The sequence below is a fragment of the Theropithecus gelada genome, chromosome 12 (genome assembly GCF_003255815.1).
Source record: "Theropithecus gelada isolate Dixy chromosome 12, Tgel_1.0, whole genome shotgun sequence".
In the NCBI taxonomy this organism is placed as follows: Eukaryota; Metazoa; Chordata; class Mammalia; order Primates; family Cercopithecidae; genus Theropithecus; species Theropithecus gelada.
In genome coordinates this window covers 51,550,673-51,563,365 of record NC_037680.1, presented here as the reverse complement: position 1 = coordinate 51,563,365, position 12,693 = coordinate 51,550,673, and the positions used below count along the sequence as shown (strand labels likewise).

General features: G+C 37.6%; 1 protein-coding gene across 4 annotated transcripts in view; it reads left to right on the top strand.

The window, feature by feature from the left end:
- The window catches only part of ATF2 (activating transcription factor 2), a 92,472-nt gene that overhangs the window by 8,964 nt on the left and 70,815 nt on the right, over positions 1-12,693 (top strand). For all 4 annotated transcript variants that reach the window (XR_003122200.1, XM_025405364.1, XM_025405365.1 and 1 more), the window contains exon 2: positions 6,185-6,295. The gene's annotated coding sequence lies outside the window, so the exon portion shown is untranslated. The remainder of the gene's footprint in view (positions 1-6,184; positions 6,296-12,693) is intronic.

Genomic DNA, 12,693 nt, shown 5'->3' with positions numbered 1-12,693 from the left:
CTTCCCAATCGAGAGGGGATCTCAAGACTCCTAACTGGTCGTTGTGAGCTCTCACCCTGCCTGGCTCTGTAGATAGACTGCATAGATACATGAAGTGGGAATGGGGGCCAAGGGCCTATTACTACTGTTTGGAAATACTTGCCTCTTATAGATCCAGCCTTAATGTTTTTCTGACATCCTAGTAATAGCAGATCCAGCACAAAGTGGATATCAGTTAATACTGTGAGGAGACAAAATAATGAGAATAGTTTTACCAAAGACAATGAAATACTGCATAATGTCTGCATTTTAATCATTGATTTGAGTGCATCTTTAGAAAACTGAATTTAACAGAAACCCAGGACATTGCTGGAAATTGTATGCCCTTTAGAAATTTCATGTGAATTTTTATACAAATGCTGTTTTATGAAAATGTTTTATATAAAATTTTGCAAAAGTAGAAAAAAAAATACCCTGTGTCTATAAGGTAGTGCTGCTCTTGAAGTCGTGGGGCACAAGTCCATCTTCCTGGTACCTTACAACTCTTCTTACTGTATTAATTTTCTGTTCCTGCCTCATACATTACCACCAAAGATTTATTGTCTCACAATTTTTGTAGGTCAGAAGTCCAGGAGAACTCAACTGAATCCTCAGCTTAGGGTCTTACAAAGCCAAGATCAGTGTGTTGGCAGAACTGCATTCCTTTTTGGAGTCTCTAGGGAAGAATCCACTTCCAAGTTACTTTGGGTGGTTTGCTGAATTCAGTAGGTCTTTCCTTTCTTTTCGTCCATCTTTCTTTCCTGGCTATGAGCCAAGGCCTGGTCTTTTCTCCTGGGAGCTGAAGTGCTTTCCATGTGGCCTCCTCTAGTAATGGCAGGTCAAATCCTTCTCATACTTCTAACCTGTCTGACTTCTTTTTCTGGCTGAATCTCTGACTCCAGGTGGAGAAAGTTCTCTGCTCTTGAGGTCTCTTGATTAGATTCCGGGTAACCCAGGAATCTGTCTTATTTGGATCTGTAATCTTTTTTTTTTCTTTTTTTTTTTTGAGACAGAGTCTTGCTCTGTCACCCAGGCTGGAGTGCAATGGCGTGATCTCGGCTCACTGCAACCTCCGCCTCCCTGGTTAAAGTGATTTTCCTGCCTCAGCCTCCCGAGTAGCTGGGATTACAGGCACCCGCCACCATGCCCGGCTGATTTTTGTATTTTTAGTAGAGACAGGATTTCACTGTGTTGGCCAGGCTGATCTCGAACTCCTGACCTCAGGTGATCCTCCTTCCTCGGCCTTCCAAAGTGCTGGGATTACAAGTGTGAGCCACCACGCCCAGCAAGGATGTGTGTAGTCTTTTTACATCTGCAGAATTCTTTTTGTGGTGGAAAGTAACCTATTAACAGGTTCCAGGGATTAGGGTATGGATGTCTTTGGAGGGCCATTCTGCCTAGTATGCTTATATACTCCTGTAAAGGAACTTGATAAATTCTGTACCCTTGCACATTTCGAAGTTGATTCCTACAATTTTTCATCATTGAAATTGTTGAAAAAATATAATTTCTGTTTTTTCCAGATACACCACTTTTATAAGTACCTAAATACCATGGTGATTTGATGCTGTCATTGGTTTTAAAAAACCAGCTTGAATTAACTCATCTAACAGAAGTTTTCAGTGTCCCTTTTTCTTATTAAATTGTTTATTTTCTTTCAACTTCTCCAACATAATTTTATTTGAATCCAATGTATTTTAATGTTTTAAAATACTTTATTAATGACTCTATCATACTTGTTTGTAGCAAATATACATTTAATTTTTCAAAATTTTTTACTGATTTCTTCATTCGGAACTCCCTCTCTGGACAGTGCATTTTTGTATGGTATTTCCACAATGGAAGAGGTAATCATTAAATGAAAATTGTTACTCTTTCTGTCATTACACTATACAGTAAAGTATATCTGGATTCCTAAACACAAGGCAGAACACCGATTCTTAAAGCCATGCTTTGCCTTTAATAGAAATATTTGTAAGACAGGGAAAGCCAGAAGCTTGAGGGTTAATGGTGCCTTGATTAATGGAGGTTTTAAGGCACACTTATTTTAAGTTGTCCATTTGTTTTGTTCCTTGGAAGCTTCTACGACCTAGGGCAACTCATTCTAATAAGATTTGGGATGGGGATAGGTATGGATTTCTTGTGAAAAGTGGGAGAATGAGGACTCTGGGAAAGCAGACAGATCATCTTTGGGAAAGCAAACAAAGGGAAGATGAAGATACAGAAGTTGATTTTCTTAAAACTTGTCTTGCTCACATATCCCTTGGAAAGCCTTAGTGTATACCTTTAGTAAAACATTCCCCACTTTGTCTGTATCCCATAATGCCTCCTTGAAAGACTGTCCCCCTCCTGCCTACCTCCTGTCCTCCCACAAGGACAGAAGCCAACTTCTCTCCACCACCCAGGATTGCCATTGCATCTGTTACACTCTTTTGAGTCCATGCCCAAGAGAGGATTAATTTTTTTCTCATACTAATGCCTACCTTTTGGGCCCTGTTTCTTGGCACAATATTTGGCTCTTACCAGGAAATTTGCCATTAGCAGTGTTTGCACCTTTCAGCAGAGATTCTGCCCGCAGGTTAGTGATATCTAAATACAGCCATAACAACATTTTGCTGCATAACAACATTTTGAGTCAGCAGACCACATATAAGATGTGGTAGCCATCATGATATAGTATAACACATTACTCATATTTATAGTGGTGATAGCGTAAACAAACCTATTGTGCTACCAGTAGTATGAAAGTATAGCATTTGTCTTAAGGAAAAAAATAGCACAATTACGTACAGTATATAATACTTGATCAACAATGATGTTATTTAAATATACTTTTTAATCATGATTTTGGAGTGTACGTTTACTTTTTTTTAAAAAAAAAGTTTATTTTAAAACAGCCTCAGGCAGGTCCTTCAGGATGTATTCCTCAAGAAGGCATTGTTATCATTGGTGATCACAGCTCCATGTTTGTTACTGCCCCTGAAGACCTTCTAGTGGGACAAGATGTGGAGGTGGAAGACAGTGACACTGATGATCCTCACCCTGTATAGGCCTAGGCTAATGTGTGTGTCTGTGTCTTAGTTCTTAACAAAATAATTTTAAAGTGAAAGTAATTTTGTTTTGTTTTGTTTTTTGAGATAGAGTTTCGCTCTTGTTGCCTAGGCTGGAGTGTAATGGTGCAGTCTCGGCTCACTGCAACCATCGCCTCCCAGATTCAAGCGATTCTCCTGCCTCAGCCTGCTGAGTAGCTGGGATTACAGGCATGCGCCACCATGCCCGCCTAATTTTGTATTTTTAGTAGAAATGAGGTTTCTCCATGTTGGTCAGGCTGGTCTTGAACTCCTGACCTCATGTGATCCTCCCACCTCGGCTTCCCAAAGTGGTAGGATTACACATGTGAGTCACCACGCCCAGCCTAAAGATTTTTAAGATAGAAAAAAGCTTATTAGAATAAGGATGAAAATATTTTTGTATAGCTGTACTGTGGGGTTTTTTTGTTTTTTTGTTTTTTTTGTTTTTTTTTGAGACGGAGTCTTGCTCTGTTGCCCAGGCTGGAATGCAATGGTGTGATCTCGACTCACTGCAACCTCTGCCTCCTGGGTTCAAGTGATTCTCCTCTGCCTCAGCCTCCTGAGTAACTGGGACTACAGGCGTCCGCCACCACACCCGGCTAATTTTTTGTGTTTTTAGTAGAGATGGGATTTCACCATATTAGCCAGACTGGTCTCAAACTCCTGACCTTGTGATCCACCATCCTCGGCCTCCTAAAGTGTTGGGATTACGGGTTTGAGCCACAGCACCCGGCCTAAAATCTTTTATACTATATTTTTACTGTACTGTTTCTGTGTTTAGATACACAAATACCATTCTGTTACGAATGGTAACAGTATTCATTACCGTAACATCCTGTACAGGTTTGTAGCCTAGGAGCAAAAGGCTATATCATCAAGGTTTGTGTGAGTATAGTCTGAAGTTTGCATAATGATGTTTTGGCTTACCTTCACATTTCTCAGAATGTATCCCTGTTCTTAAGTGATGCATGATTATATAAGAAATACTTGTACAATAAGTCGGGTAGTGGGGGTAAAGGAGAGGCTCCTTACATCTGTGCCTTTCAAGTTACAAAAAAAGGATGTTATTTTTAATGTTGTTCAAAGTCTGGGTGATTATCTTAACATTGCATGTGTTAAGATATAAGCTATACAGGCCAGTTACAACTGGCTGTCTTACTTCCTTTTGCTTGAAATGACAATACCAGTTTGTCTTCCAGTTTTTTAGGGTATTATTAATGGCAAAAACCGCAACTACTTTTGCAACTGATCTTTTGTGAGCAGCTGCTGAAATAAGAACACAAATATCTCTATAAATAGGAAAACCTAACGCCATACTTTAAAAAATAAACATTTCTCTGAAAGAAACAATTTGCAGAAATTTATCTTTACCAAGAAGATGTGGTCCTTTACAGTATCCCACAGAGCCATTTATCCTTTGAATTGCTGCTCCATTTTTGCAGTCCCTATTTTACATTTGTATGGCTAAATATCCTATTTGGGACCTTTTTCCCTTAAGGAACAGCCTGTATATAAAACAATTTTGTTGCCGGTGTTGAAATGAGTTTCTAGTTTCTGATACAACAGTGTTTTAAACATATTAAACATTTAAATGTATTTCAAGCAATCTTGAAAGTGTCAGTAAATTCAAAGTTAAGTGCAACCCTTCTTTCCAACATTCTGCATAATAGGGAAATCTCCCAATACCTATATGACCTGGTAATGGAAACTCAGCACTGAGATAACGTAGAGCAAAGTGTCTTTCTCTTTGAATATTGTGCCTTTTCTTAATGCGGTTGGTAACTGAGCTTTGTGCCAGGTTCTTACTCATTCTCACCTTGACCACACCATTACTTACATAATGATTCTGAGCAGTCGTTTCTGAGTTTTGTAGACTGAGTATGTGAGTTTATCTTTCCAAACGACAACAATTTAAGTAGTTTCTTTGCTCTTACATTGTCATTCTAGTCTTCATATTCTTCCTTTCTTCTTTTGTCACCTCTAGATTGGCCTTACATATTAAAGAAGTCTTTATGAATGTTAGTCTTGGCTCCTGACAGGACTTCTGCTTTCGAAAACTCTCTTTAGTAGATTGCCAAGCCATCTCCCTGAGAGATCTGGACATCTTACATTTTAGAATGAAATAAGTATGAGGACAGAAACAACTAATTGTCTGCCAATATTCCTTCTCTTCTTTTTTCTTGTTGGTAGATGATCCAGTTCTTAAGCATATGGTGAAATAAAAGACATACTTCGTAGCCCCCTGATAGCTATGGTCATATGACTAAGTTCTAAACCATGAAATGTAAATAAAAGTTTCCTGTGAGAGTTCTGAAAATTTTCCTTAAAGGGAGGCTATTGCTTATCTCCTTTTTCTCATCTTGCTGTCGGTTCAGCAGATGTGATGGCTAGAACTTGAACAGTATTTTTAAAACCATGAAGGAGAAGCCACATGTTGAGGATGTCAGACCAACAAAATATAAGGACCCTTGGTTCCAAGTGATCATGGTTCTGGATTGCCTATGTTTTTTTGTGAAAGAAGTAAACTTCTGAATCATTTAAGCCATTGTTATTTTGAGTTTTCTGTCATTAACAGCTGAATCTAATCCTAACTGATACACATATTTTTAAAAGTCAAGCTTTTTCCAAATAAGCGCATAGACTGGGTCCCCTGGATTTTATTGTGCAGCAGTGACACAAGAAAAACTGTTAATCTCTACTCTAAAAATTTTGATGCTCAAATGCAGCACTGACATTTCACCTGTTATCTATGACTCCTCCTCTTTCATTTTTCTACTTTCACCAAGGTTTCATTACCCTACGTCCATCCTCGAAACTTAATACCTCTAATAGGTGGTAATACCTCTAATAAGTGGTAATATACCAGGAGTTACGGGAGGCTACAGGATAAACATCTTCTGGAGCATTGACGATTTGGAGGGAGAACCTTAAGTTTTATATTGAAGAACATGTAATGGGAGGCAAAATTTATATGCATTTTTGAAATATTAAGAAAACATTTTTTAAAATTTTATGGAATTGAAATACAAGAGGCTATTAATTTAGATCCCACATGGTAATAAGTTGACTCTTTTCTGCCTCTCTTTTTCCCTAAGGATACCAGATGGAAACTTGAGAAAGGACTGCTTACTTGATTAGAGCTGCTTACTTGATTAGGCATTCCTGGAAGCAGAGTAAATAAAGCTCATGGCCCACCAGCTAGAAAGGTAAGAGATTTAAGCTTTTAACATAAAAGTATTCTTTTCATTTTGTGATTATCTTTCAGATATTACCGAATTTAGTAGATGTTTCCAGACAATTGTCTTCAGAATGCTAATGTCCTACCATATTGATAGTGTTTAGTAAAAAAAGATTTTGAGATTTAGCAAATTTGGAAATGTCTTTTTGGAGATAGAATGAATGTCAGCATATAAAAGCACAATGAAGACTTAGGTTAAATATTTAATTTTGTTTAACATATAGAGGTTCCTAAATTTATCTGACTAGGGACCCCTCTTTAGTAAAGGGTTCCAGTATGAAGGTCTCAGTTCTCCTAAGAATAATAATAGAAATTAATCTGAGGTATTTTGTATCTTTCAAAAATATTTTGGGCAAAAAGTTTACCCACTCTAAGGCTGTACAAGCTAACTAAAATGTCAAATTTATTTGCTTTCTAATTGAATTATATCAACTAAGTTTGTTACCACAGTTGTCTCATGCTGATCAGAAACATTAATTGGAAGTTATACAATCCCTCCTACCTACCTTTATTGAGTATCTACCATGTGCCAGCTACAGAATGGTGATATTAGAGTGTAAAGTAGAATTTTTTTTTTAATCTCAAGCCATTTACAGTTTGGGGATGTAGCTTCTACATATGGAAGGAAAATACCAATTTAATAAATGTGGTCTGGTGTACAAAATCTTTTGAAACATGGTAATAGACTTTGTTAGATATATCAGAATACACAAGCAGATTGGCTTTTTTGTCACACCTGTATCTGGAGGTTCACATCAAAAGAAAAACTGCATAAAAGTATAGTTATTCTAATTTTGACAAAAATTCGGAAAATAATTTAAATCTATTAATACATTTGTATATTTGAAAAGCAAAAAATTTTAAAGCAAGTATAAAGTGGAATGGGTGATAACACTTGATAATTTTTTCTTACTTTCTGATACCTGCATTAAATAATTTTAAGCTGCTTGACTAACTTAAATGATCAAGTTTACTAGAAGCAGTCATCATAAAATATAAGCTCCATGAGGTCAGGAACTGTGTCTGTGTCATCGTACCCTGAAGTCTAGCACATTCCTACTAGACTATTTGTGCTCAATAATGTTTATTGCATGTGCTCAATAATGTTTATTGTCTGAACGATGGGGTAAATGAGAGATCCAAATTTGAGGGTAGCAGAGTAGTGGATGGAAGGAGCTCAGAAGTTAGTGGTGTTGACTAAGAAAGGGATGGATGAATGGCAAATGGATGATATAAGGGAGGAGACTGATTAGAAGCCTGCATAGCTAGAGCCAGAGATTAAGGGGAAGTCTAGGACTGGTTAGGAGGCAGTGGTCAGTCCATGCAAGGGTCTGGAAACAATGTTAAGCATTTGAGACTATCCTGTGAGCTTATTTTTTTTTTTCCATAACTGATCCTTTACTGTCATTTTGATAGTACTGCTTTAGTTCAGACCATTATTCTCCCTTGAACTTAGCAGTAGCTTGTGCCAGTTTTCTTTCTGTTTTTTCTTCTTATTGTTGTTTAGATTTACCTCTTATTTTTGTTATTTTTTGCCAGTATTTTATGCATAGTGTGCTGCCCTCTTTAATCCATCCTCTACACTTTTATTAGTGATCTTGCAAAAATCCTCCTCTTGATTTAGTTCACCTACTTAAAATGTTTCAATTTCTTACAACACAGTTGGACAAACTTTTTCTTTAACGGGGGTGTGGGAGACTGATTGTACATATTTTAGGCCTTGTGGGAACCACATATGATCTCTATTGCATAGTCTTCTTTGTCCCCACCCCCACCTTTAACAATTTTAAAGTGTGAAAAACTCAGCAGTTTGATCCAAGGCCATAGTTTATATAACCTTGGGGCAATGGGAAGGGAAAGAAGGATGGTGGAAGGGCAAGTAAGGGTGGAATCCAAACATTTTACCATGATATTAAAGGCGTTTCAAGATTTCGATGTCTCTTTGGTCTTACTCTCTTAATCTTCTATCCTGTTGATGAGAAGAGTGAAACTCTATAAAATATTTGAAGAGATTTATTTGGAGCCAAATATGAGTGGCAAGTGGCTGATGACACAGCCCAGGAGACCCTGAGAATATGTGCCCAGGATGGTTGGGCTACAGCTTGGTTTTATACATTTCAGGGAGACGTAAGACATCAATCAATACATTTAAAATGTGCATTGGTTGGGTCCAGAAAGGTAGGACAACTGGAAGTTTGCGGGGTGGGGTGCTGTGCTCCAGTTCATAGGATTCAAAGATTTTCTGATTAGCAGTTGGTTGAAAGAGTTACTATCTAAAGACCTGGAATCAATAGAAAGGAATGTCTGGGTTAAGATAAGGGGTTGTAGAGAGTAAGGTTTTATCATGCAAGAGAATAGATTGTAAATGCTTCTTATCAGACTTAAAGAGTCCATTCTATCAATCTTAAGGTCTCCCTGTTGATATTAATGTTGGGTGCCTGAATTTCAAAGGGAGGAGGGTATAGTGAGTCATCTAGGACCTCCACTTCCCATCATGGCCTTAACTAGTTTTTTGGGTTAACTGTGGAATGCCCTGGGCCAAGGGAAGGGTCTATTGGTTGGGGGGCGTAGAATTTTATTTTTGATTTACAATCCCACGCTTCAGCTATCAGAGGGTCTCAGAGACTCCTCAGTGGACTCTGCTTTATTGTGCCTCAAGATGCTGTCTCCTCTTTATGAAATATCCCAGAATGGCTGATGCCTCTTGCTTTGAGAAAACTCAACTCAGGCATTACTTCCTTTGGTAGCATTTCAGGGCCCTCTCCAGGATAGACTAGGTATTTAGGGAATAGAAACTCAATCAGATAAATTCAAGTAAAAAGAGGGTGAGACTCATACTAATGGTACTGAAGACTCTCAGATCCAGTCACAAAACATAGTTGGGTGTCACAGAAACTATTTTCCTTCCTCTTGGCTGCGTGATTTCTCACCTCTGTTTTTCTGTGCCTGCTCCATTCTGGCTTTTATTAGTTTTTTTGTCAGTAAGAACATGACAGAAAATGTCTATCAGTCCTAAAATATGATCTTGAACCTCTGATGCTCACCTCTGTGTCACTGATTGTTTGCTTTCTGCAGATTTCCTGAAGAGGTAGTCTGATTGGCTTAACTTGATCAGTATCTCCCCTAGTTTACCTGAGGCAGATATGTCAGGATCATGGATATATAGGATTACCTGTTACTGCACTGTTGGCAAATCAAGCTCTCTAAGAGGGGAATATGAATGCTTTGGAGAGATGACCAGCTCCAGTTTATTCTTTATGTTCCCATAGCATGTCTTTATTATTATATGTATCACTGAATTACTATTTTCACTTTTCTTCTTCCTTACTAGTCTGATTTTAAGGGCAGGGACTATATCTTATTCTTTTTAAAAAAATGTGTATGTATTTTCATAAAAACCATGGTTACATCAAGCAACTTTTATTCTTAATATGATATTAGATACAAAATAGGCAGTGAATTGTTTTCCAAATAAATTTTATGAAGTAAATGATTTGTGTTGGAAATGTTCGGAGTGCTATATATTATCTATAACATTTAGTATTACCTGTATTTTAGAAACTTGTTTGGAAACTTGAGTGCATGTTAACAGGTTAAGAGTTTGCAACATTTATAGTTCTATAACCAACTAAATAGAAGATCAGTCAAATTCACATTTTAGAATCCGGGTATTTCTAAAGTCAGTCACCAGAAATGTGCTTGCTCCCTCCTGTTTCTGTAGATTGATTTAATAATAGCACTATTTTCTATGAAGTGAATTGCTTTCCTCATTTGTTTTTGATAGGGATGTAGGAAAATAAAATATTTTATCGTGTGAATCACTTCAGTGATATAATTAAAAATGATGTGGGAATATTGATACTACAGCCTAAAGCATCTTCCTCTTCCTTAGACTTAACCTACATGTCATATTTTAAAAAGGCAACAAGACGCTAACAGAATAAATGATTATATAATATCACCCTTTGAGTCTTCAGATTTGTAAATTGTTCTACTGTAGTATGATTTTACTTGCTCTTAACCTTGCAGTATGGAATGTAGTTTTTCTATTCTTTGATATATGTCATAGCATGAAAATTATAAACAAAAAGCAAGCAGAGAGTTCTTAGAGAATAAATATATCTTGTAGTGTTTTTTTCATGACTACTGCTACAAACTGCATGATGTTAATTATACAATAGTTATACAGTACTCCCCCCTTATCTGTGGAGGATAAGTTCCAAGAGCCCCAGTGGATGCCTGAGACTGTTGATAGTACTGAGCCCTATATATGCTATATTTTTTCCTATGTAGTAATGAGCAGGTAGCATATATAGCCTGGATGTGCTTGACAAAGCGACGATTCACATCTTGGGCGGGATGGAGCAAGAAGATGCGATTTCATCACTCTATTTAAAACAGCACACAGTTTAAAACCTATGAATTGTTTATTTCTGGAGTTTTCCATTTAATATTTTTGGACTGTTGTTGACTATGGGTAACTGTAACCATGGAAAGGGAAGCTGCAGGTAAGTGGAGGACTGCTATATAATGAATTATTACAGTGCATATTATTTACATACAACTTAAACTCCTTCTGTAAGTTTTTTCCTTTTTCATTTTTTACTTCAAAACTCTTTAAGAGTTCTACAGTAAGACATTCTCTTACAAAATCACAATATGTCCACGAAAGTCAGGAAGTTAACATTGGTATATTGCTACTATCTAATCTGCAGGTCACATTTAAGTTCTTCCAGTTGTTCTGGCCTAATTGTACTTTATAGGAAAAGGATTCAGTCTAGAATCTGAGGTTGCAATTACTTGTTATGTTGCATTGGTCTTTTAAAATCAGAAACAGTTCCTTAATGTTTCCTTGAATATAATGACTTTGGTGCTTTTGGAGATTATTATGCCAGTTAATTTATAGAGTTTACCTCAATTTGGGGTTATGTAGTACTTCTTCATTATTAGATACAGGTTCTATATCTTTGGCATGACTATTATAGAAGTGATGCCGTGTCTTACTACATTCTATCAGTGGGACATAATTTTATTTTCCTTATTTCTAATGGGGTTAAGTCACATCACTTGATTAAGGTGATGTTTGCCAGGCTTTTGTGCTGTAAATTACTTTTGCCCTTAGTAATTAAGCTGTATAGGGAGATATAATACTTTGAGATGATATAAATATCCTGTTTCTTATCAAACGTTCAGTTTATTCCTTTATATCAGTATGGGTTCATAGAACCCTCTTTATTCACGATGTGATCCAGTACTATCATTATTTATTTTGATCATCAAATTATCCCAGATTTAAGTCCTTTCTTACCTTCTGGCCAAATCTGGCAGCAGTACAGGATGGCTCTTGAATATCTTGTGCCAGAAAGTAAGGAAGGACCTTCTTCTCTACAAGACTTCTTCACTACAAGACCCATCCTGTACTGCTGAATTAGAATCAGGTAATTCTTCAAGGAGCTGAGCTCCCTTTTGGTGGAGAATGGTATTTATACACTGTATTAGGCTATTCTTGCATTGCTATAAACAAACACCTGAGACTGGGTAATTTATAAAGAAAAGAGGTTTAATTGGCTCCTGGTTCCACAGGCTGTAGCGCTGGCATCTGCTTGGCTTCTTGGGAAGCCTCAGGGAGCATTTACTCATGGCAGAAGGCAAAGCAGGAGCAGGCGCATAACATGGTGAGAGCAGAAGCAAGAAGAGAGTTGCAGGGGGCACACACTTTTAAAAAATCAGATCCCCCGGGTACTCATTCACTATCGCGAGGACAGCACTGAGCCATGAGGGATCTGCCCCAACACCTCCCACCAGGCCCTACCTCCAACATTGAAGATTACAATTCAACATGAGATTTGGCGGGAACATATTCAACCTGTATCACACACCAAAGTCTGGATGCTAAGTGTGCTTATTGCTTATTGGGGTTTCAGCGTTCCCAGGCCCTCTCAGTGGACACAGCTGGGGACATACATGAACATATATGCATGCATATACACATTAACATCTACATTTCTGTATCTTTATGTTGAGAACCATAAGTTACCACCAATATCTTCAAATGTCATCTAATACCAAGGCTCATTCTATATTTATAATTCCCTTCAACTGGAGTATGAATTCACTCTTACGTAGGACATCCTTGATATATTTACTTATTTGATCAATATCCATCTATTTACATAATTAATTGTCTGGTGCCGTCAGGCACTCTCCTTTCCTCTCCATCAAGTAGATGTCTTCCTGTTTGGGTCCTGACACCCTATGCTGGACTAGTGCCACTCCTATCGTTTACTTTATGTGCATGCCTCCTTAGCCCACTTGGGCACTGACAGCTCACATCAGGCTGCCTTCCCTTTTTTTGTTACCCATCTG